The sequence below is a fragment of the Anser cygnoides genome, chromosome 13 (genome assembly GCF_040182565.1).
Source record: "Anser cygnoides isolate HZ-2024a breed goose chromosome 13, Taihu_goose_T2T_genome, whole genome shotgun sequence".
In the NCBI taxonomy this organism is placed as follows: Eukaryota; Metazoa; Chordata; class Aves; order Anseriformes; family Anatidae; genus Anser; species Anser cygnoides.
In genome coordinates this window covers 15,874,229-15,901,559 of record NC_089885.1, presented here as the reverse complement: position 1 = coordinate 15,901,559, position 27,331 = coordinate 15,874,229, and the positions used below count along the sequence as shown (strand labels likewise).

The window sequence follows — 27,331 nt, the reverse complement described above, 5'->3', positions numbered from 1 at the left end:
AATATAAATTAAGAATAACTTAAAACCCTCCAATACTAAATTTTGCTGAGAAGAATCCAGCAACAAGGGCTTTCCTTTTGTGAAATGCTTCCCATCACTTGAAAAGACTCAGTCAAGGAAAGGAAAGGAAAGGAAAGGAAAGGAAAGGAAAGGAAAGGAAAGGAAAGGAAAGGAAAGGAAAGGAAAGGAAAGGAAAGGAAAGGAAAGGAAAGGAAAGGAAAGGAAAGGAAAGGAAAGGAAAGGAAAGGAAAGGAAAGGAAAGGAAAGGAAAGGAAAGGAAAGGAAAGGAAAGGAAAGGAAAGGAAAGGAAAGGAAAGGAAAGGAAAGGAAAGGAAAGGAAAGGAAAGGAAAGGAAAGGAAAGGAAAGGAAAATATGAATAAGTTTCAAATCTGTTATGATAGCTGAAGTCCAAGTGAATATGATAAGATTTTCTTTTTTTTTTTATGTTTCCTACCATAGTCTTGCTGGATCTTTTTTTTCCTGTAAATTAAAGCATCACCTAGTGTATCAGTGATTATGGTTATGTGTTGATTGCACTGCAAGTAAGCATGGATTAATTACTTATATTAATAAAATAATGCAGGTAAATTACCATGTTCTGTGCTTAAATTATAGCTTTAAATTAAATTAACAACCTTTTATTCATAATTCACTCTGCTGATGCACAAATTCAATTTGGCACCAAAGACAGAAAAAGTTATTACTGGATGTCATAGGAATTTGGTTATACAACAGTGAGTTTTCTACATCTCACTTTTATAGTCCAAGCCAGTAGTTGTAGTTGAAAGACTTGAAAATCTGGTCCCTATTTGTTGATTCCATCTGCAATATTCCATTCAATTCCAGATAATTTTATGCCTACACCACAGAAAGCAGATCAAGCAGTTATTAAATAGGAACGAAACTAATCTTTAATAAGTTCTGATACTGTTGGAGGATTTGAAATGGGCAGAGTTATTATGACTCAGAACATCTGGCAGTTAATTGGATCTGTGATTCCCATCTATTTTGACACCTGTTTATGTGATTTCTAATATAACGTGTGAATTTGGGGTGCAATTTCTGTAGCATAAGCTACTCATTAGTAGGACCTCCATGATGTAAATTTTAAGAGCCAGAATATCGGTGAGCATATGAAATTAAAGGTATGATAAATTCTTTTATATTGATTTAAACTTCCACTTTTTATTGATGGGACAGTTTGTATTTTATCAATTAGAGGTTAGCATCAGATTTCTACATGATCTATCCTATCCCTTCAGAACGCAGAGGATACAATCTCTTCTAATTCAAGATTACAGCTTTTCAGCAGAGAAAGTATGTCAGTCTAACACTTTGCAGTCATTGATCTAACATTTTTCATTTGCTCTAAATTCAGTAAGTGAGGTAATCAAATTAATATTTTTTAAAGCATGATAATAGTAAATAAGTAGGCATCCAACAGCATTTCCAGTTCATAACACAATCTAATGATCACTTGCTATACTATTTCTTTCAATTATATTACTGTTTTTACTGGTGGTGGTGAATACATCACTTATTAATGCAATCTATTACAAACTTTATTCTTGTCTTAGAAAAACATAGTTAATTTTCTCTTTGGCCTCTCATGACCCTTGACATGGGACATACCCCTAGTCATGTAAAGAGTTAAGCCTTCTCCAATCTAGAAAATGGATAGAAGCACTGCTAGAAACAAAACCAATTCATCAAATGGCACAGCTGTTCACTGTATGTTCATAATGAGCTTTTTTATTTGGGTGCTGCTTGGTATTTATAGCTAATTAACTCCCTTTTACACCACCCCGCAATCTGCATTTAGAAAACAGAGAAAATGAAAATATACCGAATTAAAGCTGTTAAATACAGAGTAAATTCAGTTAATATTAAAATCACTGTAGATGAGTTATTACTGAAGTACTAGAAAATTTTTTCAGGTTCCATTTTTCTGTTACCATCTCTTTATTTATTGTTTTATTTTACTTAAAAATCTGAGTAAAAAGATTTTGATAGGTTGCAGAGACTCCAAAACTAGATATCTTTCTTTTCTCTTTGAAGTGGGCTGTTTTCAAGGTAAGATTAAGAAATTGTTTCTATTGCTAATGTTGAACTATCAATGTACAGATAATGTTTTGTAGTACATGGATAAAATTCGTTTATTACTATAGAATGCTATGAGAATAGTTCTTTTTGTAAGCCCCAAGTAAAGAGCTGTACCTAGTCTTCTGAGGGGATGAAGCCTACAGCCCACTGTGTTTCTGGCTATTTCAAAAAAAAAAAAAACAAACAAACAAACAAAAACACTTTGAAATCAGTAGTTTGAAGCAGTTTCAGAAATGGAAAACTGTAACATTATGACTATGTGTAATAAAATGGATAATGATAGCTAATGAAGTAGTCCTTCAGTGTGGATGGAAATAATTTAGAAACCATTCAGTAAAGATCTGTTCATAGAGCACAGATTCCCAGTGAAATTGTTAATATGCTGCATATGCCTTCCCACCAGAAAGTTTAGAATTTAGTTTATACCACTTTAGAATATGCATTAATGATGCTATAGTGTAGATATCCTTCTGCTTCTGTGTTGACATCAGTTACTAGTTGTTTTCATGGGCAGTACCAATTACAGGAAATAAAGAGTTTTCCTTAGCTTTTTCTAATATAAAAACTAGCAAAAGAGTGGGGAGAGGAAGAGTGTTTGAGCATTTCTAAAACAGAGAGCTTTTTTTTTTTTTTTCCTTTTCCTGTAAACTTCTGATTGTTTTTTTGTGATTAAATCAATTATTTTGGTTTGATGCTTCCTAAGTATTTTTGTCACAACTTACAATTCTTTGTAATATATATATGTATATTTAATGTAGTTATTTTGGACTAAAGGATTTTCTGCTGCTTTTTAGCCTTAGTTTTTACTGTATGGCCTTAAAAAGTCACCTTAGGGTAAATGCTCAACACTGTTTGAATATATTTTAAACGGTCTCTTCTTGAATGATGTCTTAGAGCTTTCCCATTTATAAAATGTGTGATAAAACAGTCTTCATATAAGTATTTTAGAAATCCTTTGTTTTTTAAAGCATTTATTGATCTTTAGGTGAGTCCTTCTTACAATTACAGATGAGATATTGTCATAGTTTTGGCTGGGATAGAGTTAATTCTCTTCACAGAGGCTTGTATGATGCTGTGTTTTGGATTTTTGATGAAAATAGTGGTGATAGAACACCAATATTTTCAGTTGCTGCAGAGCATTGCTTACATAGAGTCAAGGAATTCTCAGCTTTTCACACCACTCTGCCAGCAAGGAGGCTGGGGCTGCACAAGAAACTGTGAGGGGGCGCAACCAGGACAGCTGACCCAGATTTACCAAAGGGATGTCCCATACTAGAAAGACAATACTAAAATATATATGTGTTCTAACAATATCCTATTTGTTTATGTATTTTTTTAATTTTCACTGACTTTAAGGTGTAGTAATGTTGAATAACACATAAAATTGAATAGCACAATTGGGTGTCCATTCACATAGAGTTTAGGAGCTAGTATAATCCTGCTAGAATGTTAGTAAATAGAAATATACTGTAAATTTTAGTAACTCGGTGCTAGCATACAATAGATCTGCCAGTCTGCAGATGAGAACTTCAGACCTTCAGAACTTCAGATCTGATGTTCAATCAGCAATCATTAAAGAAGCATTTTTACTGATTTATCATCTGGTATTCAATCAGAATATATAGTTCTGAAAATGTAAAAAATAAGTGCCTTTCATAAGCTAGTATATTGGATTTGATTGTAACTTTAGTTGAAAAACCTTATCAAGAAGATAGGCATGAGGAAAAATGTATTGTCTCTATAATTCTCTCTGGAAAAAAAACAACAATGAAAAAAATCTCAATGTGTAATTGTAAACATTGAATTACATAGCAGTTAATTTCCAGCAGACTTCAAATACCTCTCCCTACTTTCATTTCAGGACTGATGAGTTGTTTCACTAGGCTTCAAGGTATCAAATCATGGAAGCACTGACAATGTCATCTTAACTTAGAGGATGACACACTAGAAACATACCTCTCAATATGTACTTGAGTCCTGCTGGCTTGTGTGTCTCCAGTGTGTATCACAGTGGAAGGGAATTGGTGTTAAACTCAAATACATGCCTGAAAAGAGTCTTCAGAAGTGTATATGTTTCTATAGTCTAAAGGCTATCTATAGAAAATAACCTGTGTGTATAGCCTACTTTCCTTCACATGGGGAGACTTGTGAAAGGTGTATGGTGGGAGGGAGAACATACAGAAAAGCAAATAGAACCAAAAGGAATACATTCCTTGCTATCTTCATTTGTGCCTGATTTGATATAAATTACTGGAAAAGCATGCTGACATTGCATGTGTGTTTCTTTTTTTTTTTTTTGATTATTTTCTGAAAATGAACTGTTACTATTTTTGCTTTTAGTTTCTATATCTCATGCACAGTTTTTACTTAGCTTTCTGATCACTGTCACTTGTTATTCATCCCCTTCTATCCTCCTGCTCACCAATAACTTTGTGCTGGCCAATTTCAACCACATCTGACAAGGAGGCATGTGGTCCTACGAAGGTCTGCAAGACATTGGTTCAGTCATGTATGGACTCCGAAGTAATTTGTTTTGCTTGCCCGTAACTTAGAGGTAAAGCTTCTCCAAGAAGCAGCAGCCAGATAATCAGTCAATTTTTGTCAAGCTGCAAACTATTAAATAGCATGTTCCCTTCAGCAGGCTAAGAAGAAATATATTAGTATATACAGAAGGGAGTGAAAGTTTAGGAAAAAGTTTGAATGAATGAGAGTTTGAAGAACTGTAGAGGGATTGGTTGTAGAGATGCAAGGGAGCTGAATAAATCAAGTGTGATACATACTCGTAAAAGGCCAAATTTTGCTGGCTTTGTTTCTCACACTGTTTGTTGCTTGTCCTTTGCTCTGCTCCTGTTCACAAGAAAGTAGAAGTAAAAGAGAATCATTAAACGTCACTTCAGCTGTGAGATTAAAGAAATAATTTCATAAGCAGATCATTTTACTTAACCTATCTCCTCAAAATAACATTTACCAGACTTTTTCTTGTCTTCTGTTCTTATATTATTTTTAAAAAAGAACCAAATGAAATGTCTTAAAATTGCCACTTCAGAAGGAGTCCTAAGGCATCTATTTCAGAGAAGATGCTTAGAGTAAGGGTTACTCAGACATACTCCAAGTTACTCCTTTCTTTGTGAATGAAAATTGGGTAGATAAGGAAACAAATCTGATAGATACAGAAACACCAAAACACTTAGAAAACCTGCCAGGGTTTTCCTTCCAGACTCTGACCCTTGTTTCATAGCAAATTTCTGGGTAGGTTTCTGAACGTGTCTGTGTATTTGAGCACATTTTTAAGGCTTTGCATCAGATGGAGGAAAAGTAGTCAGTGACAAGATTTGCTGAGTATATATTGTATATAATCTGACATTTTCAGGACACGTATTTTAACTTAACTAATTTATACTATCAAGCCACATTACTTAAAGTATGTGACATCAAACCATCTTAAACCTGTGTATATTTAGTTCTTAATTTTATGGATCTAAAATTGATCAATTTTGTTCTGCAAAATTTAATCTTCTTTTCTCCTTCCATAGTTATGAGTCACTATTGTAATTTCTGTTAGCTTCACCTTTAGTCCATTTCATGTCTGGATGAGTGCTCACCTTCTGCTGTCAAGCCCCAGCTCTTTCCTTTTGTATAAAGTCCAAAAATAATCCATAGATGGATTAAGCTGTAAATTACATTACTCTCTATATCTAATTTGGCCCCTGTTGTCTATTCAGAAGGTATAAGAAGTCTGACTCACTTCATCACATCTCCAGGAGGGGGAGGAGGAAAAATCAATAAAAGTACAGCACTGCTATTGAGAAGAGAATTTTATGCCAGATATATGCATAGTAAATAATTGCTGTTCCAGAGGAAGAGGCCAGTGTCCTTTGACTCAGTGTCTTTTGTGGGAGTATATGACGAAACCCATGTGTTATAAACCTCCTTGTGAGATTACATGACTGTCTCTCTAGTATTTCTGGCATTTGGAAGCTATGTTCTGATCTTTGTGATTATTATACTCTCTGGTATATCTGTTAACTGAAGTACAAAATATATCAGAACATTTAAAAAACTAAATTGGTAGAGCAGGAAGAGTTGGGTACAGAGCAATTCAAATTAGGAACATCTAGTTCTTGGTCAGCAGTAGGTTAGCAAATGATTGAATTGATATGAGGATTAGTATAAATGAGAATTTGCACGTAAGTTTTAAAAAAAAAGTTGGCTACTGGAAAAACAGCAAGTAATCAAAGATGTGAGATGGCAATAATCTGGGAGATTCTCTGATTATACATTCCATAACAATAAAACAAAAGCTTTTAAAAACAAACACATTTATAGATATCTGTTCCCTGTAACATCCCACCGAAGTATAATATGTTTGGATTTCCTTTAGTTTGAAATTTCCTTCTAGTTTTATAATCTATTTTATTTATACTGCCCTTGCTTATATCGGTGAATATTTAAATTGTCTTACTGGTATGCAGGATCAAAATCAAACTTTGACTGTTACTGTACGGAAATTCCTACAAACAAATTATACAAAGGGGTATAAGCATCAGACCATTTTTGCGCATTTTCTGGTCTACGTGCAATAACTGCCTCTGTCTTGCTCTGCAGCTGAATTGCCTGACTAAGTTCTGTGAATATTGATCAAGCTGGTTTTGTTCTGTACTTTCGATGCTTTTTTTGTGGTTCGTAACAGACAATAAAAATGCTCACTGAAGCTGTTTACATGCTTTAACATATACCAAGAACAGCAGAAACCCTAAAACGTCATTCTTTTTATGATCAGTGATTACCTACACCATTATGCTTGGATGGGTTTTAGAGCCAATGTCATCACTTTCCACATTGAAATACATAATATTAGATAACAAACTAACAGCCAAAATCTAACGTGTAATGGAGTTCTTCTGAAGGGATTATGTCTCCCTGTGTAAAGTACATGCCCAGTAGCTATGGTTCTCTATGTAAATTCACCACAGTATTTTATTGGAATTATGTTACCTTTTTTTTTTTTTTTTGAAATCACTTGTTTGCGATATATTGTTGATTTAATTTTTGCATAAAAATTAGTAATAAATGTTAATAATGCCTACATTTATGATGGGTTAGATTTTTCTTAAAGAGTTGATTCTTCCAGCCCAAGCCATTCTACGATTTGCAGATGTAGAGTTGTCCCTGTTCTGCTCAGTTAATTGGATTGTCTGGAGCAGAAAGAATTATCTATGCTACTAAAGGAGTGGACATGTGAGGACACCTTCTTTCCTTAGCTTCTTTAATTTTGTGGAAAATAATTTGCACTTGGTGTGAGATGACAGATCGGAGTTTTCCCAAATACATTCTGGACAGCTAGAGCACAGTGAAGATTTAAATCATGACATGCATCATGAACTTGACGTGCCTATTTAGAAACATTTACTGTTTTATGTGAAAACATTATATACATGTTAATAACATAACTTTGTTGTTGTTGTTCTTAAATACAGAACATTCTGGCTTTATCAGCAGTATCCTGGACTACATATTTTTCAAAGAAATACCCAGCTTTATTTCATACTACCTATTCTTGGGCAGCTTGAAATTGGATTTGTTGGATGGAAGACATTATCTAGTTATAGTATCTCATCCTGATTATATCTTGTTAGAAACTATCACCACATTAATCAATTGTTAGTAGAAACAGTAGAGTTTTGTGCACATGTGCAATGCCATCATTAGAAAATCCTGAGGAGAGAGGAAACTATTTGCAGTGCAAACACCCTTCTGGTAATTAAGTTTGAATTTGCATGCTGCTGATTTTGTTCTGAGAGAGAATACAAGTGAAATAAATTTGAGAACACCCCAGTTGTGGAATAGCAACCACACACTGCTAAAATTCCAGAAAGAATGGTGGGTGATTACTGAAGGTGACTGTAGTCAGCTGAATACGAGCCAGCGGTGTGCTCAGGTGGCCAAGAAAGCCAACAGCATCCTGGCTTATATAAGAAACAGTGTGGCCAGCAGAACTAGGGAAGTGATTGTCCCCCTGTACTTGGCTCTGGTGAGGCCACACCTCTACTGTGTTCAGTTTTGGGCCCCTCACTACAAGAAGGACATGGAGGTGCTCGAGAGAGTCCATAGAAGTGCAACAAAGCTGGTGAGGGGTCTGGAGAACAAGTCTTACGAGGAGCGGCTGAGGGAGCTGGGGTTGTTCAGTCTGGAAAATAGGAGGCTCAGGGGCGACCTTATCGCACTCTACAGGTACCTTAAAGGAGGCTGCAGCAAGGTGGGGATTGGTCTATTCTCCCACGTGCCTGGTGACAGGACGAGGGGGAATAGGTTAAAGTTGCTCCAGGGGAGGTTTAGGTTGGATATTAGGAAGAACTTCTTTACCGAAAGGGTTGTTAGGCATTGGAATGGGCTGCCCAGGGAAGTGGTTGAGTCACCATCCCTGGAGGTCTTTAAAAGTCGATTAGATGTAGAGCTTAGTGATATAGTTCAGTGGAGGACTTGTTAGTGTTAGGTCAGAGGTTGGACTAGCTGATCTTGGAGGTCTCTTCCAACCTAGATGATTCTGTAATTTGGGGTTAAATATGCTTGAAAAAAGTGCAATATATAACTGAAGGTTGAAAAGGCAAGCACTCGAAAATTATTACATAGCAAAAATTGTTTCCAGCACAACCTTCTTTGGGCTTCCTTATTTGGGTGGTTTCTGATACAGTGCAATTGCACAAATATTCTGTTTTTAATACAAAATCCATGCTTTGTCCTGTATGCTGAGATAATTTAATTCACCCAATGAACAGAGGTTCAACAGTTCATTTAATCCTATTTTTAATTGCTGGCTCCCTGGCCTGACTGGCTTACTGGATACCACTATGGCTTTGATCTGAGGAAAGAACTGTTAATCACTTCATTGTCTTTTAAACAGTTCTTCTCAATGCAATGTATAGGCACTTTTCAAACATTAATTAACGTACTTTCATAATGCCCCTCTGAGATGGGAAGGTATTATTTCCATTTCACACTTGAGGAAGTGAAAAACAGAGTCAAAAGCTCTGACTAATTTCAGAGAACTTGGATTGTATATATTTAAATCAATTCTCTGAGTCTTCACAGAAAAAATATGAAGACAAGACCCTGGGGTAGGGGTTACGAGGGGGGGGGGGGGGGGGGGGGGGCAGAGAACACAACATATATCTACTGATTTCCTGTGAAGAAGTTTGCTTTAAATAAGTCTCATAGAATCCAGTTTTCCAGTACCATTCTCAAATGTCCAAACTACATCTTTTTGTTTTTCCACCCCTGCATTACCCTACATCATATGCTGTATATCTTCTACTTTGTTCTATAAATGAAATTAAAGCCTTAAAGATAAAAACTACAACTAATTCTACCTTTGAGCAGGTTTACCTTATGCATTGAGTCACCAAAGGGGACAGTACTTATATAGAGAAAGTGGGACGGGAGGAGGAGGGGGGAGCATATGGTCATATAATTTAATACTTCCTTGTTCCAAGGACATATTTCATATTTTATAAACTTAAGGTTTTAATAACATTTTGTGGGGGGTTTTAGGTCTTTTTTTTTTTTATGTTGTTTGATGGTCTCTTTCAGAGGAAAGGGAAGGGGTTCATTTTTGTGTGGTTAGGTATTATCTTTTTTTTTTCCAGGTTGGCATTATATAAGTTTTGAACAAGCATGAAACTAGGTAAGCCACATCAGCCACTCAAACAGAGCAAATGATCAACAATAGCAAGTTGTGATTCCTCATTTAGATCAGTTCCAGAAGAGCATGTTTTTTTTTTTTTTTTTTACTGAAGTATCACATCCATTTCTGAGAATAGAGGAGTATTGTGATTGAGAAATAATGGGTTCTTTCAGCCTGCATCTCCTAGCATCTTTCTTCCAAGAGTCCTTTTCATCTTGGAGAATCTATAAGCTGTCTGCAGTTGCAACAGCAACCTGGGCAAGTCATTAGCATATAGGAGAGGTTACTGTTCTGCAGTTCTGCATTTAAATAATCAGTCGATTTTTGTTGCACCTTTGAGGGAATTTTCAAATCAGTATTTCAACTGATGAATAGTTGCTAACCTCCCTCCAGCACCAGTAATGTGAAAAACTGGAAGAAGACTAATCAGATAAAGTTTTGAGTCTGCATACATAGTGGAATTCTAAATCCATTTTTATAATTTTTTTTTTAATACTTGAATAAGGATTTGAACTCATTTAACATGGTGACAAAATCAAATATTCTCTTCTAGATACATCTCTTAAGACAATGACTAGACTTGTAAATTCTTTACCTTCCATCTTTTATTTATAGCACAGCAAACTTTGATTCTATTTCCTGAAAAAAGCATCCTTCCCTGCTCTAACCCAAATCCCGCATAAAAACACTGAAGCTGTTCATGAACTGAGTTGAAAAAACAGACCTGAAATTTAGGATTGCGTTCATGGATTATATCAACAGTATATCAATGTAAGAATGCCAGGTACAGTAAATACCAGTTTGAATGAAGTGTATGTGGTTTTGGAATTGGCAATTCAAAGACTCTACTATCCTTTGTGATACCCAGCATTGGCCAAAGTAGCAAACTCTGTCATATGTGGCGGTACGTTGTTAAAGCTCTGGACTGACAAATGAAATTTAAAAAAAAAAAAAAAAAAGGCACTTAATGGTGCTTTTCTGTTTTAATCTCTTCTCCACTGTTTTATTATTATCATATTATCTGCTAAATCTGATTTTTGGATAATACACTACTTACCTGTTCTTCCTCTTTATATACTTTTCCTCAAATTCCTTGCTTTTTTGTAATAGTTCAATTTTTATATAATTGATATGTACATACATATATATCACAAGATTTACACTTCAGGGCTTTATTTCACCAAGTACTTTGTTTTGAGGCCTCTGGAATACTAGTGCTTCTGACTGTTTGAAGAAAGCAAGTTCTAAAATTAATCTTTCAGAAAGAACAGGTTAATAGTTTAAATCCTCTTAATTTAGCTTGGTTCTGCATCAGATACTTGGAGGGTTTTTTCTACTTCATTGTCTTTTTTTCCGCTTGTATTTGAAGTATTTTCTTTGTTTGCGCTTGAGGGGAGGAAGTGTCCTTCCAAGGTTCAAGAAATTTATTTAGAAATTCATACATGTAGAGGTAGTGGTGTGCTGACTCAGAATCATAGTACCATGTTTCACATGAGTTGGAAAATGCTTCTGTGAAAATGAACTTACTGTAATAATAGGTTAGAATTGGAATGTGTACAAATGATGGCCAAGATCTTTCTGTCTAGTTTTGGTATGATGATTCGGGGGGGATGGAAATCCATCTTCCTTGTTTTTTTCTTTTAAATATTTTTCCTGGACAAGGTATCTCAAACTTATGAATCTTTAATGTATTAATCATTTGTTCTTTGTCAAAATACTTAAGAATGGCAAGAAAAGAATCCATGACAAACATTTTTCTTAGGCATGACAGCACAGTTCTTAATTAAAAAATAATAATTCAAACAAGGTAAGAAACCATAGACAACCAGTGAAACAATTTTTTCATCAAGAGAATGAGAGAATTAAAATACAGTCTGTGCTATCATTTGAGCTTTTCCTCCCACTTATGACTACACAATTTGTTCATTAATTTTAGATAAATAGCTTGTAAAATTCTTTTAAGGATGTACAAAGCCTCTTTCTTCTTTGTCCACCTTTACTGGAGTTATTAATTATACACTATCTGTTTAAATTAAAACATTTCCTACTAATTAAACTCTTCCAAAGATAAGGAAGTACTTTTGTATTTATAGATCATGATTTTGGGGTGTAAACGATCAGATTGCTTTCAGAACAGAGGGAAACCTGTACTGCTGTGCCTTGACACATGGATAAAAAAAAAAGTGTCTGTTCAAAACAATAAAACTGCATTAAGGAGAACTGACATAAATGTTCAAAATATTTCATTTGAAAAAAAAAAAAAAAAGGAATTACTTATCCAGAGTGTATAAAATATTATTTCTTATGTTCAAAATTCTCAGCTACTGCTATGGCAGCCTTCAGTGCCACTGTTCTAGCTCCCGGGTGTTTCTCCCCTCAACGTCTACTTGCAGTGAAGATGTAAATTGCCCAGCCCTTTCGCCATCCTCAGAGAGGACCTGCTGGAGCACTGCACCACTCCTTCTTGCTTTCATGCCAAAATGGTGTACTCATGTCTCTTCCTGGCCTAAAGTTTTCATATGGACAAGAAGCATGGATGGATAAGGCTCTGCTGTGTTCAGTGGATCATCTATGCCTTAATGTAAAGATTCACCCTGTTATAAGTCTGTGGGTTGTTTTTTGTTTGTTTGTTTTTGTGTTGGCTCTCTCTTCCCCCCCTCCCCAGTGATCAGAAAGGCACACACAACCTTCTCACAACTTCTAGACTGGGCAGAGGTTCTCAAGTGTCAGGTAACTGACTGCTTTACTTAGCAATTATATCAGTATACCAGGTTAAATAATAGTCCGTTTCTCTCGGCCAACAAGCTGTCATTTTTGTATGATTTCTGTGCAATACTTGCAGCTTTTATTTAAAATAAAAAAAAGATAAAAATCAATATTAATGCTCCAATGTGTACACATATTAACAGTAACAGACTACATATACAGTCTTTGCAAACTAAAATGCATAGTTTAAGTCACCGTGAAGGTGGTTCAAGCTTTTGCTTTGAAACTGATTCAGTATCTACATACTCATACAATTAAAGCATCTCGTTTGATAGGTGACTTGTGAAGTCATAATAATAGTCATATATAAATGTATGACTACTCCATCAAAGCTGCTCAGCTAAATATTTAATAAAACTGTGTCTGCAAATACTACCGAAGAAAACTGATTACAGAATACTTTTGTCGTATTTGCTTAAATCTACTAATAATCTTAAGAGCAATACTGTAGTCACAAAACTTACTGAGAACTCAGATTCTTCCTAAAAACACTTGGTTAATTCATTCTGTCATTATCTCCCATTTAGTACATCACTCAGGAGTAACTGCCTTGCATGTTTGCTCAAATATAAGCGAGTATGAGTTCACGTGCAAGACTGCTCAACTGGCTTGAAATACGAGAATACGCACAATCCAAGTGAATGGCTGGTATTCCAGTGATCCTGGTTTTCTAACCAGTTGTCTATTGTGAATTTAAAGGGGAGGGGGAATCAACTTAATTGGGAATATATATACATAAATGCAGATAAATATAAAGTTGTTCTCTTTTTGTCTGTTTTCTCTAGAAATTAAGGTCGAGTCAAATTCTCATCATTAATACAGACTAGTACGTGGCTTCTTTTACAGAAATGTATTTTCTCCTTGGAAATAATAATAATATTTTTGGTTGTTGATTTATTTTTATTTTTGTTTTTTTTACTTTTGTGCCTGGAAGGGGTACAAACTCCCATGATGATTATAGTAGAAGTTTTATTTATTAGAATATTATTAGTTTTTTTATTTATTCATTAAAACTAGTGTGCATTTACACTCAATCTTCTCTTCCTAAAATGGAATAAACAATCAAAAGCTTGACAATTCTTTCAGTGCTGAAATTCAGGATGTAAGTAAACAACTTCTTTGGGTGGTTTGATGGTGGCTCTTTCAAAGCATGCTGAGCATCAGAGGTGTTTTATTTGCCTCTGGGAATAATAAATAATAAAGATTTAGATAGGAGCTAGAATGAAATGCTACCCTAAAAACTGGTATTTATATTTGTATCACATTCATGATTGATTTAAAAACAAACAAACAAACAAAAAAAAATCCCAGTTATCTACAGGGATTATCTTTTAGATTCTATTTATCACTAAATACAAATGATTACCTTTCTAAATCTTCCAACAGCAGGTACAGGGAACATTAGAAACATTTAATGGAGGTTACTGTAGAAACAAGACAATAAACAGTAATTGCATGAGCTGGATATTTTTTAATCTGTAGAAAGCATCCAGATAAACTTTTTTTTTTTTTCCCTTCCCCTCTGTAAAACATACATGTTTTCATCCTACTTCTGGCTGTATTTATGGATAGATAGCATTAGAATGTGATATACATCAGTGCACAAATTTATAAATACTGGAAGAAATTAATACTGTGTACCAAGAACATTTCCATAATTATGCTTAAAGCACCCAGTAATTAGAGACACTCTATTAATAGTGTTACCAAAATATGCTTTGACTTCTAAAGAAATTTCAGATTAGTTTAAAACTTCAGAATCCCCAAAGATATGAGGAGGCAGCTAAATCTGTACTTGATACAGGTCCAAAACAATCTCACTTCTACACAACCAGTCTTTAAATTCATTAAAGAAAATTCTTTCGAATTAAACTTACAACACATAAAAATGAATCTAAATGAACTCATCTGTTAATGGAGATGTTCTCCCTGTTTGCTCATAAATACAAACTCTAACTTCAATGAATGTTTCTGACAGAACTATAGAGTTCTACCCTGTATGTTTTTTACTGTAATAGATGTCATATAAGCCTTTTACAGGAAAAGAGCATAATGTGTCTGTATCAAAAATTGCATGATATTAATGCTTTGTTTTACATATCTAGTCTCTCAGAGATGGTGTGGAGAACATGGATTGATATTTATTTAATGCTTTTAGCAGTTCTGCTCATATGTTATCCTGTTGCATTAGGGGGGTTTCAAATTTTATATTATTATCATTATTATTTTACTGCTGTTTTTATCTTTGATCTAAACAGGGGAAAATTTCTAGTTCAATCAGCTCTTCTTCGTGGGCTTTTGATAATCATTGGATGTGCAGAACAACCCTTCACAGTATTCGTTCCAGCAATATACATGAAAATTTTTCATTCTCTTGCTTTAATAACTCAGGTTTAGCTTGCATATATGTTGTTAGAAGCCTCACCTTGTCAAACGAGTTTTTCTTTTCACCTGAGATTTGTGCAGCCTTTTACTATAGGCACTTTTAGGGGAGACAATCATCATTGCTCCTTCCTGACTTTCTCTGCTGGACGCTTTGATATTCAACACAGGAGAACGTGTATGCTTGTTAGGATGAAAAATATTTGTCTCCTCTAACCTAACTAAATGAACTTACTTGGCTTGATTCCTGTTTTTCAGTATGTAGGTTTAGAAAATTTTATTAGAAAATTTAGAATAGAAGACTATAATGTGTTTTTTTTTTTTTTCCTCCCTATCCTTTTCTCCCTATTATTATAAGTCATCTTTTCTTTTTGGTAATTTCAACGAGTCATGCTGTGAGGTTTGTTGGTGCCGGATTTCAATTGCTGTATTTCCCTACCAAATATAATCTAGTTTTTGTTTCCATTTTCAAATTAGTACCTTATAGCCTAAAAAAAATATATATTAAAATAAAATCAGGCATGGGGCACTTAAACAATTCTGCCATAACAGATTAGTACTTGTGTTTAGAGGCAAAACTGCCAAGTATCTCAATTCTGAATTCTACTGCTTTTGTTTTTAAAAATAGTTCTGTAAGTTGACAAAAAAAAAAAAAGTTAGAAAACATTAGGAATTTTCTCTTTCACCTGATATGTTTTTACCAAAAAAAAAAAAATCTGTCTCTATATCCACTACTTTTTTTGGTTGTTTGTCTTAAACTTTTTCATGTACTTCTTTTCAAAAGTATATAAAACACTTTCAAAGTCACCCCAAGGAAAGCTCTAGGTCAGAGGGAGGGGACACAACATTTCCACTTCTTTTTGCTTCAGGCTAAGTTAGCATGACTGGTCCATCCTCTGACTTAGTGGGCAAAGTATAAATCATGTACAAAAATGCCAGCTGAACTGAATCTTCATGTCACTTACTATATATTTTTTAATCTTCTGTCTGTATCATCTTCAGAAATTCTGACATAACACCATAACGCTGTTGGAAGTACTTTTTTTTTTTTTTTTGGTTTAAGTACTAACGTACAAAAGACAAAAAAAAAAAAGATGCTAGGTTTTTGCACTGTTTTGCAAGGTCAGGTTGAAACCTGAAACATGAGAATTTCTATTGGTTTAGGTGCATCTTCTAGACAAGAAAACCTAGGGAAGACCTTCTGAAGTACCAAGGTCAACAGAGCAGTGATATTCCATCAGCCAGTGGAATTTGGGTGCATCTTGGATTTCAGACATTTCAGAGACAATATTTCCAAGACAGCTGAAATCCTAACTTCTTTCAGATGAATGCACAGGTCTTTCATTTCGGGCGCACTACTGGGAGTACGTGAAGTCCAAAACACTAAAAACTGGTTTGTTGACATCAGATGCTTGCTGAACAGAGAAAAAACAAAATTTACTCACCCTTCTTTCCCTCTGTTTGTTGAGGTAATGTTAAAGATTTTTACTCTAGAAGAAAAAAAAATCGGAATTAAATATTCACTTCTAAATAATCAGATCCTCTATGATAAAAGTGGATTAGAAAACAGATATGTTCTTAAAACCCATTAGTTATTCTATAAAATTAAAAGGACTTCTGTAAGTAGTGTGTTGCTTATAGTGTATATTCTAGCATTGTAACAGACAAATTTAACACAATATATATTTTACTCAAAGTACCTTTAAATATTTTCTTTTTTTGATTAAAAGCTTAAATTAAGATCAATAAGATCTTAAGAATATGTAAATTAATTCATTGTACTCAAAAGCAAATTTACATAAACCAGGCAGATTTTATTCCAGTTTTGACTGTAATGAATTATTTGATTTGGATTTTCATTTCACATCAATCTTGCAATGATCTGTTTTTCTTGGATCTATGAAGATGCAAACACCTTTCTAATTCAGGCATCCTGTTACTGTACAGAAATACCTTCCTCTCTCCAATGACTTTGGAGGGCATTTAGGAATCTAATGCTTTCCTGAGTGCACTTAAAATTAGACTTTTAATATATCCTCTGGTAATTTTCTAATACGCTGCTCAATATTTTGTATGTTGATACACACCTCAATACTATAAAAATTCAATAATATATTTTAAGAATGAAAAATTTTACTTAATTATAAAACCAAGTGATTTCACTCTTTTAATTTGAATTAAATTTTAGACAGACTTTTTGTGATTAGAAAGACTTGACAGGTTGGAATTCCTCACAAGATAATTCTGTTTTATGACCACTTATATTGGCAAACGGTACTGTAATGGAAAAAGAGTAAATGGAAAATTTTAAGCCTCACTACCAACATTTACAATCATGAAGACTTCAAAATGCAGGTTGGATGCTGAAACCATGAAATGCATGTAAGGCTGCAGATGGCTGCAGTGTCTGAGTTATTCTGTGAATGCAATGTGACTAGGGGCTACCATGAGCAGCAAAGTTACAAACGTGAGTTTTGTGGAAAGCAGTGCCAGATATTTGTGAACTAGTGTTCTGATGAAATAGAATAGCAATTCTGTTTTTGACAATCTTCATTGTCAAATCTTCAATCTTCTTGACTGGGTCTATAAGGCAGTGTGTGACGCCCAATTTTCCTGTTATAATGGGAACCTTCTAGTGAGAGTAGGGAGCTCCTATTGGGAAAACCTAGTGGTGGTAATGTTGAAATTCCACATATGAGGAAAATATAAAAAACAAGTTTAAAGAGAACAAAACTAACTGTGGCTGACCTCTAATGTGGTGCAATAAATAAAGACTGTTACAATGTGTGAAGTAGTCCCTAAACTCTCTTGCTTTGCAGGTTTCCTCATTGTGAAAATGCTATTCAACTCTGATTCAGTGTTCAAGGGCTTTTGAGACCTAGAAGTTATAATTATTAGAGGGAATGATTCTGATTTTGTACCAAAGAAATACACAATGTTTATCTGCTACTCCTTTCACATTCAAATATTCTATATCATACTGAAAGGTAAAAATTTGTGTGCTCGTTCACACAATAGACAATGGATTAAACCACAAAAACCTCTCTCTCAACCTTCACTGTTTCCTTTATCATGACTGAGATTTTTAGATTATGCTGTCATGTTTTGCTGTTCTTCCTTACAGCATATTCCATGCCTCATTTCCTCCCCATGTGCTTTTTTTAATGTATTCATCTGGTACCTTCACTAAACTTTTTTTTTTTTTTTTTTTACTTTTGCTTCTTATGCAGGGTATCTTTTTGCATCCCATTCTCATTTAGCAATTATTCATTGTATTATTTTCTCTTAATGACATTGTCTAAAGAACAGAGCCTTGTCCTTCCTTCCAGCAAAGTCTCGTCCACAGCAGAACAAATATGAAGTCACATATTTAATGATTACCCCAAATACTTTAGTCGCCCCCAAAATACTTTAATCATAAACTGGAATATTTAATGTCATTGTGGGCTAACATATAAACATGATACAGTGTGTTCCATAATAAAAGTATTAGATCATATTTGGGGTCAGACAGGAAACAGAAACTGGTACTTTTCAAATAACTTGTTTACATTGTATATTACATAATATTATTTTTAAGAATATATATAGTTCCTCAACTACTCCTGAGAGATTTAAAACTAGCCAGCTATAGAATTGAGATTTTGCCTGGTGTTCTTTAGTCTTGTAAATAATATAATACTCCTTGACTAAATCATTTTATTACTTCATAGAAGGGAGCATCTGGATACGAAATAAAATAGCATTTGTCAATATTCTTCAATTTTCACTACAGAGAAATAAATGAAGCCTACAGTTTCTGCAACTGTACTTTCAGAGACTAGTTTCCAGGATCTCCCAGACAGTCCCCTTTCACTCTCTTACTTTTTTAACGTCAATGAGATGTTTTGGTTGTTGAATAGAATCTCGTTGATTGTGTTTCTATTCTTTGATAGAATACAGACCAGATATCAGATTAGAGTATGGATGTTTTACATGTAATAAGTAAACAAAAGTGAAATTAATATACTATAGAAAAGCCAATACTGACTACTCAGTAATGAAAATATTAAACAAGGGTATGATATAAGGGAAAAAAATATTATATTTGAAGTGCAACCAACTGCTAGGATGTAATTTAATCATTTTAGAAATTGCATTAATATTATGGTAGAACTTGTATTATAAGACATTTTTAATAATAAAAAATCATAACACTGATTTAGCAGTGGTGGTTATTGTGGGATGACATTACAAGAGCATTGTTAAAGAAATAGCTTTAAAGAAAAAAAAAACTTGTAGATCACATAAATGAACAGATTTTCTATGAGTGAATGAACCTTCTCCAAGCTTTTAAGATGTCAGCCACCAGCTTTTTTCAGTTACTAAATACGAAAGTGTTATCGTTCTGGTAATGTTACAACAGAGTAAACATAATGTACACTAAAGAACAATTTTCCAAACAGCCTACATTATTTCTGGATCCAAAATAACAACTGAAGTTCACAAATTACAGAGCAGGAAAGGCAGCTGGAGATGCATTTTTGTAAGAGCAGCTCTGAACCATTTAAAAGGTCGAAAGTTGGTCTAAACTTCCATTGTAACTTCAATACAGGTATTTAGCTAGAAAAAGCAATTGCAGAATTTTCAGACCAGCCTATGATAACCATGTATAATTCTTAACGTTGTATTACTGATATTACTTTAGACCTTTTATGGAAAGATAAGCATTTTTAAAGTTGTCATCTCTTCTTGCTGCCACAGCTTCAGTTGTACCATGAGAAGGAAATCAAAAGGAAAATAAATATTCAGAGAGTCTATTCAGCATTACTTTTTTTTTTTAATTATTTATTTTTTAAAGGCACCATTCTATACAAGAAAACATTTGGGGTATATGAAAATTTGACTGCTTTTAGAAATTACTTTAACAAACAAGATACTAGAACATCTGATGAGTAGTATATATAGACAGTACAAATTGAACAGCCGAACCTCTCAGTCAGACCCATCTTTCTTTAAATGAGAAGGAAGGAAGCACTCAGCTTTTCTGTAGGAATGCGCAACTCACAAAACAAAGCCACGGAGAAATGACAGTTGTCTTTTCAGGGGAATGCAAAATATGGGGTTTTGGGGTACATGCTATCCTGTGCAATTGGGAAGGATTATGACTTCTTCCGTATCAGGTATATAATTGGCCAAATACACAACGGAAATGAGGCACTCTGAGAAAAAGGCTCTTCCAGGTAATTTAGTGTTGCCATCCCTTGTCTGTCGGGTATTACTTGACATTAAATTTTGCAAAAAGCCAATGTGTTCTGCTTTTACTCCAGACTATCATTTTATGTCATTTTCTTCCAATTTACTGTTTATTAGAACATATTTTAATTTGATCAAACATAGCGTATTCTTGTTATGGCATCTTGGAAACTCCACATACAGGCAAATTTGCTCAACAGTATATCACAGGTATCACTGGTATCTGTCTTCACAGACCAACGTACCTTAACACTAAATGTAACAGCATACATTGCATTAGTTTACCATAAATCGTTTAAATATTCTGGCTGGTAAGATAACGATCCATTGTAGAATCCTGCCTCTTACACTGACTGTATTGGAATTCAGTAATTTCCTCAGAACATTTCTCTCAAGGACTAAACAGGATGTCTATAGGGCTATATTGAATATTAAAGGACTGAGAAGAATTCTAGTACAGACAAGATTTTGTACTTCTTCTTGAGTTATGTCAAGGTTGTGAAAGTACTCAGTATAGCAGTCAAGACAGAAGCTCATGATGGAAAAACATAGTAGCTGCTATCATTTCTTCTGCCACCTTCTTGAAAGTCTCATTTGCCTTTCGAGTCTAATAAAATCATCTTTGTGTTCTGGAAATCAGTAAAAGCAGAGAAAAGCTTGCTGCAAGTCTCTCAACAAAAGCTTGTCTGTTTGCTTATATTTTCTGTAGAAAACTCACCAAACTAACAAGTATCACGAATAGTCACATGTTGTAAGATAAATCACTGTTAAATTTCATGTTATGTATTCAGTTTAGACATAACTTCAGGTCTGCTGTAGACCAGGAGCATGTGGATCATGTGATGGTTATCACAAAAAATGAAACAACAGGAAAACATCTAAGGAGGAAGAATGCTCAAAAGCCAATCCAGCTTTGCAGTGCAGGCGAAGGCACACCTGCATTAGGTAGGACAGTGGATCTGTGACCTCAGACTCTTACTATTTTGTCTGTACTCTTTTGCATGTCGTGCTCCTCAGGTTTCCGCTTAGCTCTTGATCCTTATTAAAACTAATTTATCCATGTTCTGCTTGCACGGGGTAGGGGATTGGGATATTTTTTATCACTAAGGATGACTGGAAGCCTTCATTCTCTGCAATGGGTCACCAAAGAAAATTTGATTTGTGAGGTAACAGCCTCTTATTTTTTCTATCTGGAAAGATTTTCATCATCTTACTATTTCTGAGGAACTCTGACATGTACCAAGTAAGAAGGAGCATAGAGAAATCACTTGGTCTACCTGACAAGCTGGTAACGTTCTCAAACTAGTCTATTATAATCACCTACAGCTGTTTAGACATCAATCTAAATGATATTCTCAAAATGTGGTTTCAGAAAAATTCTTTCTCATTCCTTTTTATCCTTTCAGCCTGCAAATAGATTATAAATGGAACTGCAAAAGCAGAATGCAGCAGTTTATACACACTTAGCAGAAATACTGAATCCTTCCTGTGAAAGGATTAACAGCTGTTAGGTCAGTATTTGTAGAAGCATATCCTATTTTTACCCTGCTCACAACTCAGCTGGAAGCTGAAGTTTAACTTGATTTGAAACAACCAAATCAGCATTTGAATACAAGACTGACTTACATAGAGAGCAAATAATTATATTTAATAAGCACATGTTAAATGAGATGTTGGATGCTTTGTAGGTTGGAATACAAACAAACTCTTAAGAGAAGAATAACAGCAGAATTGCTTGTTAACTGCCATGAGAAGCAACCTTACATCTGGAACTCTGCCTATTGCTCTAATTCAGAAAAAAAGGTAAAGCACAAACTATTTTTTTAAACATATATTATTTTAATTAATCTTTGCTCCTCTCTAGTTTTAGTGGGGATAAGGAAAAATATCAGCATCTTTGTGTATATTTAAGAATTTTACATTCTCTAACAACTTTATATCATAGAGTTTGTGACTAATTTTGTCTGGCATTCGATATTTACGGATTTTTAAAATTTTAAATTATGAATTAATGAAGTTGAACTGCTATATTCTAATGTATATTGATGGATTATAGGTATTTACTATACAAGTTTTAAGAAGTATCTTCTGTAAGTTTTATTTTGTACTTAGCTACGCTCCATAAGCTAAATACATTTTCCAAAACTAACCGTACTTTAGATCTGAATGAACTCTGAACTCTCTCTAGATATAATGCTCTTCCAAACTCCAAGCCTGTAAAGTATTCTTCACTTAGTTATGCTGTGAAACATAGAAAAAAGAATTAAGCCTATGTAAGGCCTACTACTAATAATCATAACCTTTTTGTTGTTGTTGTTGTTACTGATCTCTAAAACTTTCAGGTTTCAGACTTAGAGTGTGGTACCAGAACAGTGATTTATGTATTTATTTTTTCTCTCCAAGAGAAAGAAATGGATTTTCATTCTTTCCCTGAGGCAGGGCATAGGTTCTAGCTTTGATAGTTTCTGGCACATAACATGTATGGGATCTTCTTGAAAGTCCTTAAATCCCTGGAGTAGTCCTGTTGACTACTGTGCACAGTAACTTCCTCAGCAACTGCATCTGAAGCAGACATAGGAGAAAAAAAATGTCCACACAGAAAAGAAACCAATAGATCATCATATAGATTATGTTATTTCCTGTCAAAAATGGAAATAATATTATATATTCCCTCTTTAAAGGCTTTTATGAGTCACTGTGTCTGTTTCTTATTTTATGAGTCATTGATAGGAGAGAGATTAATTAAAATGTCCTTGTCTGCTAAAAATACATAAATAGTATATTTGTTCTAAGTGAAAGGATCAGTAAAGTCTAGCATCATTTGTAAGTCTGTATATGTTTCCAAGGACTCTTCAAAATTAACATGAGGGAGGGAAGTAGAAAACATCTCTATGAGATCTGAAAAATGGCAATTTTGTCTTCATGTTTTTCCCCATCTACAGTAGAAACAGAAGCTGCTACATATAAAATGCATTGACACAACAAAAACTAAAAAGTAAATAAATACTAATTTAACATAGGTAGCTTCATTTAACTGGGGGAAATTGTGTTTTGTAAACAAGTATATAGCTAATTATAGCTAATATAACTTTCTTAAGGCTAGAATAGCAAAGTTTAGGTTAACATTCACCATAAAAGGAAAAAAAAAAGCACTAACACTGAAAAGATTTAGAAAAGATCTAGCGAGAGCTTGCTATAACACTTCTGTAAAGAAAGTTCTGTAGGATGTCTTTTTTTTTTTTCCTGAGTCAAATGGAAGAAATCTGATAAAGCTTTATCTAAGTGTTTGAATGCCTTTTCACATTCCACAGTTTAATAGTACCAGGCCTGTTTATATCATTTTTCCTCTTAATAAAATAAAATAAAGTTGTTCTTTGCTGTTTTTCATATGTTCCCTAAAGATTTTCATCTTGCAAATATAAGAGATTAATTATTTCTATAATGGAAGGCTTAGCACTCCCATGAGTAGGTGTTTGGTTTTTTTTTTCTGTTTAAAAATCATCATAGGCATAATAAAATTTGAGTAGTTCATGACCAATGCAGATGCTTCACAAATTACTGGAGTGGAAAAGAAAAAAAAAAAAAGAGAGAGAGAGAGAAAAGAAATCCTTAAAAAAGAGAGGATTAAAAATTAAACTAAATAAAACTGGTGCCATTAATGGATAGTAGCATTCAGGGCAAGGCCACTGAGAATAAATTAAATGAAAAAAGCGTAATAAGCGTACTACAATAGCTGACACCTAAACAACCTTTAATGTTTTTGTGGTTTTTCCCTCTAACTTTGCAAGAAAGGTTCAGGAGGGTGATTACATAACAGCCGCCAAGAGAATTTTTCTCTACTGCTGCTAAAGGGTATTGAACACTTTTCTATATACATCATATTCTATATTGGCACATGAATTTGGATTTCTCTGTTCTCATTTACATCAGTGGAACTGTTGCCTTCAGACAAGTAGGTTTTAGATCTGTGAATGACAGGTCTGTGCCTAGCTCATGAATAGAAAGGTATGTGACATCAATACTGTGCATCCTATTATCTATTTCTTCTAATAACTTTGCATTCGTTTTGAACAGAAAGCAATACAACTTTAATGGAAACAAGGAACGTTCCAGTGCTCCAATCTGGAGAAGAGCTCCCCTGGACAGATGGAGTTGCTTGTCTACTCTATTCCTGTCGGACTATAAGGCTTTGCCCTCCAAAAGCTGCAAGAACAGTCTAACAAGACACAACGTTTAGTGTGGGGATTGCAAAGCTTTATTTTTCTAATTGTTTTATATTCATTTCCTGGTAATATAGGAATACTTTAATGACTGTGAGACCCATGAGAGAGTCTTTAAGCTACTCTTGTGTTTTCTGGGTACTTCACAAGTTCCCAGCAGAATTTAAACTGGGTCTGGTAAAGTAGACATTGAATGTTCTCTCCCTTTTTCTTACCTTTTAGGAAGTAACATCAAACTGCCTTTTAAAAAATGATTCTACATTTATGATTCAGTGCAGAACCGCAGCCCTAGGGCCAGCCAGGAAAAGCTCCTGTAAATCATTCAAAGCAGGGAGACAATAACACCAATATTTAAGGTCTGTGTTTAAATTAGTTATGTTTGTAAAACAAAAGCAGTTGTGTCTGATAGAGTACTAACATTGCAACATATTTTTGACCTCTCATTTCTCACTGTAGTCTTTGCTCAATTTTCATCACTGTTCACTGAACAGCTTCGTTTTTACTTACATATTTGATTTTTTTAGAGTATTTATAATTAAAGTAAATCCAGCATGCCATAGTAGTAGACTACAGTCTTGCCATTGTGGAACAGTACTCTACAATGCTGAATTTCAACTTCATAAGAAACTATTAAATTACACTTAAGGATGTGGTTTATGCTATATCTAGTCCAATTTAGCCGTGAGTGATACTAAAAGACGTGGTCCTATCTCCAATTCCTCTTGCCTGTATATTCCCTCCATTTAGCAATCAATCACATGTAAAAACATCAGAAAACTGATTTAATGACCTCCCTACCCACCAAATACTAGTTTTCCATGAGGTTACTAAACTGACTCAGTCCATGCCACTGAATCTAATGCACTTCAGCTGTTCTGGAGAACTTTAGTTTATCTATCACATTATTTCATTAATTTATAATATTTTGTTACTTTTGTTTATATATACTGTGCAATCATGCTCTAAACTAGTAGATTGTTAGTAGGTTTCTGACCCCCCCCCCCCCCCCCTTGTGTATATTTTAGACTGCTTTTTTTAAAAGGTAGAAGGCAATTATAACATTTCAGCTAAGTCTTTGTTATTGACACTGTTAACCTTTCTTGAAACCTTGGAAGTAGTATGCTGCATTTTTGTCAAGTATTACTGCTGGCATTAGAACCATTTCCTGATTTATTATTATGTGTCAGTTTAATTAACATGCTGTTTTACTCCCTCTTCCAGATTGTTAATGAAGATGTTAAATAAACAGGACCAAACAGTGATCCCTGCAGAGCTCCACAAGACACCTCCCACCAACTTGATACATTGCCATTTTTCATTACCCTTTATTTGCACTCAGCCAGACATTTTTAAATCCAAGCGACAGTACTCCATGTCCAAGCCAATTTGAATTAATTTTGCAAGTTAAGATTCTGTAAGACCCTACATCAAGTGTTTTACTCAGACCAGATATATTACACATGCCTTCATCCACTAATTTTCTAAAGCTATCAGAAAAAGCAATCAAGCTTTGAAGATTACTAGACCCAGCCAGCTTTTTGCTGGTCTATTCACTTACAAAACCAATCCTGGCATTATTAAAGAATTGTCACTCCTTTAGCCGATGACTGATTTAAAATAATGTATTTTTCTAATCCACTGACTTCCCAAAATATAATACAGCACTGATTATTCTTCCTAACTTTTAGTTTAGGGCTATATGGTATGTGGACTTATGTTTTGATTGACAGACTCGTGTTTTTCTTGAAAAGGATCTGTGATTTCTGTAGCATAGCTTGTGTTTATTTTACCTGTTTCCAGCTGTTAGATTGTATAAACGGTTATTACTTACTCCCAGTATGAAGGCAACTAAGTCCTACAAAACCTCTTTAATCATATCAGTGAAGAAGCATCAGACTTGCAGAAGGGACAAAAACACAATATGCAAGGTCTAATTCTAGACATACTAGATTTATTTTTTTTTCACAGTCAATGCCAGTCAAAATAAACTTTCTCTTCTTATTTAACACATTCCTTTCCCCTATATTTTATTGCTTACTCATGTTATAAAGCGTTGTGCCTAAAACTTCTAGTCAGTTTGTTTTTTTCTCTTATGGCACATCCATTCCTTATTGTACTGTCTCCCAAATCTGGCCCCATTCCTTTAACACTTGTACCCTTCCTAACAAACTATTGTTGTGGTACTGAAGCACTGTGTTCCAGATGAAGCCTGGGGCACAGAAAAACCTGGTGACTTATTTCATTTTACATGTAGACTCTTTGGTAAAAATGGGAACGTTTCAGATATAGTGAAGTATTCCTCCTAAACACCTAGTCAATATGCTAAATATGAAGCCATTCCTTTACAGATGCCCTTACTAAAGACTCTTTCTTATTCTTGCTAGCATTATTCAAATACAGTTCCTGGTGACCTCTTAGATGGGGCCCAGTTCTACCTCTAGTTTGCTGTGTTTTTACTGAAATGGGTCCAAACAGTTTATTATTGTGTTTCTCAAAATTCTTCATACTGCCAGTCAGCTTTTTCAATGTAAAATTTTCAAATTAAAATATTATACTTACAAAAATACTGCCTTTTTTTTTTTCCTAATAACTTCCATAAATTTAGGTCACCAGGATCATACAATAGGTATACTGTTTATTAGTTTTTTTTCTTTATTTACTAAATTCTATTTATCAGATTAGTAGTATCTTGATTTTATGTTTTTCAACACATAGTGGAATGATTACATCAGAATGTTTAGTTCTTAACTCCTTTGCATGCATGCATGCGTTCACGAAGGCAGAAAATACATTGATTTTCTTCCCAATGATAAGAGAAACAGAGGTCATATGTCCCCAAAAGTCTCATTTCAGCAAGATGCACGCACAGAATACAGCACAGTTCACTCAAGGAGAATGAAACATGCCGACATTTGAGCAAGTGTATCATTGTTGGCTTTGATT

At 34.3% G+C, this 27,331-nt stretch overlaps 2 long non-coding RNA genes across 8 annotated transcripts in view; one reads left to right on the top strand and one right to left on the bottom strand.

The window, feature by feature from the left end:
• Nucleotides 1-27,331, bottom strand: part of LOC106037448 (uncharacterized) — a 64,515-nt gene that overhangs the window by 36,616 nt on the left and 568 nt on the right. For 5 of the 6 annotated variants that reach the window (XR_001208038.3, XR_001208036.3, XR_001208037.3 and 2 more), the window contains exons 3-5: nt 16,379-16,423; nt 13,918-13,975; nt 4,885-4,951 (exon numbers count right to left, since the gene is read on the bottom strand). This is a non-coding gene — a long non-coding RNA (uncharacterized lncRNA). Of the gene's footprint in view, nt 1-4,155; nt 4,591-4,884; nt 4,952-13,917; nt 13,976-16,378; nt 16,424-27,331 lie in introns of those variants that run through there. The other variant, XR_001208040.3, reaches the window with a different exon arrangement.
• Nucleotides 273-27,331, top strand: LOC106037450 (uncharacterized). 2 transcript variants are annotated; one of them, XR_001208042.3, is made up of 5 exons: nt 273-2,074; nt 20,960-21,113; nt 21,857-21,971; nt 24,611-24,744; nt 25,610-27,331. It is a non-coding gene; the product is annotated as an uncharacterized lncRNA (long non-coding RNA). The 2 variants fall into 2 exon arrangements; XR_007168524.2 differs by having other exon boundaries at nt 24,243-24,744.